Genomic DNA, 2,242 nt, shown 5'->3' with positions numbered 1-2,242 from the left:
TTGTCAATGAATGTTTATTTGAAATAATGGAAAAAGAATAAGATACAATAATGAAACTGACTTGAAATAAGTTGAAAATTTAAATAGTGTTTTGATTTGTTTTTCCCCTAAAAAGACATTTTCATTGCCTTTGGTGTTTCACAGTCTCCCTTGGTCCCAGGGAGTGCCTCCAGGTTGTGGTCCTTGTGCAGCACTTGGCAAGGAGTGGAGAAAGTATGGAAGTTGGGGGTGGGGGTGTCTGGCTTTCTCTCAACCACATAGAACTTCATGGTCTTGTCTGGGCCTCAGTTTCCTCAATGGGCCCCTGGGAGGGTCTTGGGGAAATTCAGTTTCTCAGGTGCCTTAAATATCTGGGGATTGTGGCCTGGCCCTCTCCCAGGGGACTTCCAAGAATCACCCCCCGCCCCACCATCTCCACCCCATTCCCTTGAAAAAAATTACTTTTGTTTTGTTAAAACTGCCTGAAACGTCTGTGGGTACAGAAACCACAAACTGACCAGCAGAGAAAAGGAAGAGGGGCAGAAGCAACTGAGGCAGTTTCCCTCCCTGTACAGGTTTCTTCTTCCCTCCGTAGCATGGCCAAAAGCCTGCTGGGAAATTTACTAGCTGGATGGGCCCCAGCAGGGACCCCTACCCTACATATATTTAGATCTGGCCTTCACAGACCCTCAGCAGGAAGCCCTTGAACACATAGAAAAACAAGATGAAAACAGAAAAACCTGAAATCCCAGATGGAGTGATGATGTGGGGAGACACCCTGCAAGGAGGACCTCAGTAACCTGCCTCCTCTTGGTGGTGGTAGGAAGGTCCTCCAGGGCCTTTCCTAGGCTTAGGCAGTTGCTGACTGACACGAACCCTATAGGTCACTGGGCCTTGCAGGCAGTACTTGGGGTCATATATCTGCCAGCCCAGGCCAAAACCTGGCCGCACTGGTTGTGTCCTCCATGCAGCCCATATGCAGAGAGTTGTCACATTTTTCAACTCCCAGCTTCATGTCACAGATGTGCTGCTGGGTCCCAGGAGCTGTCATGCCATGTGGCTGGCACATTTGTTGGTGCCCATTTGAAGGCTGATGGTGAACAGTCCATGGGTGGCAGGATATGGTCCTTGGAGGTGGTACAGATGCCTTCTCATGCCATATGCCATCATGCCTGACTGGCTGGCACACTTGTTGGTGCCCATCTGGAACCCAATGATGTGCTGAGTCATGTCCATGGTGGCATCATCAAAGCTCCACTCCTGCTTCTCTGAGTACTTGATCACGATGACCATCCACTGAGCAGCCCCTTTGTCTTGGCCCTCCCTGCTAGAGCCAGAAGAGACACCTGCACCTGCGTCATGTTTCTACTCTGGGACAGGTCATTGGCCTCTAACAGATGCATGAAGTTCATGCTGTAGTTAGTTGACTGTAGCCTTGATGAAGTTGTAGAGGTTTTCTCAAGAGCTGTGTTTTGCAGAGAGCAGTCTATCTGGGGGACCAAGCCCGGCTGCAGCTCATTCATGAGTGCGCACAGGATAACTCCGTCCTTCAGACCCTTCTGGGAGTCTGGACCGATAGGCCTGTGAGTCCCTTGATCCAGCTGCAGAGTTCACCTTCTTCTGATGGTCATATTAGGACAGAAACCATTTCTTGACATCCTCCAAAGCCGGTAGGAGGGCCTCTGGTTGAACTTACTGAAGGCCATGACGCGGTGGTGACAGTGGACCCACGGCCCGGCGGATGCAACTGCGGGAAATGTTCCATGTCTTTGATTTTTAAAGAGATGATTCCTTCTGGAATAACACGTCCAGATAATAGAGAACTCAGGAAGAAAGTTCTGGTTGTAGGCCCTTGTCATATGGTTAAGCCACTTTGGAAAGGTACCTTAATGCTTACATTTCTGAATATGCTGAGGTGTGATCATTCCTGGCTGAATAATGCTCTCCCATCCTCTCTACCAAGGAGGCTCGCCCTTCCCATCTCTCCTATCTCTCACTAAAGTTATATGTTAATTTTGAATAGATCAATATCATTGTTTACATTACTATGACCATGTAAATACTTTCACAGCTGGTCTGTTTAGTAAACTGTATTACTTTTCCTTTCTGGCTCAAGTTTTAATTTTTCTATGAAGAGAAAAATTATCTAGTTTTTCTAGGCTTTATATGCACGTATAATATTGTCAGTTCTATTGACTGAGTATTTCAGAAGCATTCCCTTGAGACGCCTGACCTCCTCCAGTCTGGATGGTCTCCCTCCATG

The 2,242-nt window shown here is 47.7% G+C and overlaps 1 pseudogene; it reads right to left on the bottom strand.

The window, feature by feature from the left end:
* Positions 1-771: 771 nt before the first annotated feature.
* LOC129074516 (calponin-2-like) lies at positions 772-1,594 on the bottom strand (annotated as a pseudogene).
* Positions 1,595-2,242: the final 648 nt, after the last annotated feature.

This window comes from Pteronotus mesoamericanus, unplaced genomic scaffold, assembly GCF_021234165.1.
Source record: "Pteronotus mesoamericanus isolate MK-2021 breed Mesoamerican mustached bat unplaced genomic scaffold, CSHL_Meso_final contig_50, whole genome shotgun sequence".
Lineage (NCBI taxonomy): Eukaryota > Metazoa > Chordata > Mammalia > Chiroptera > Mormoopidae > Pteronotus > Pteronotus mesoamericanus.
This window is presented reverse-complemented; position numbering and strand designations above follow the sequence as displayed.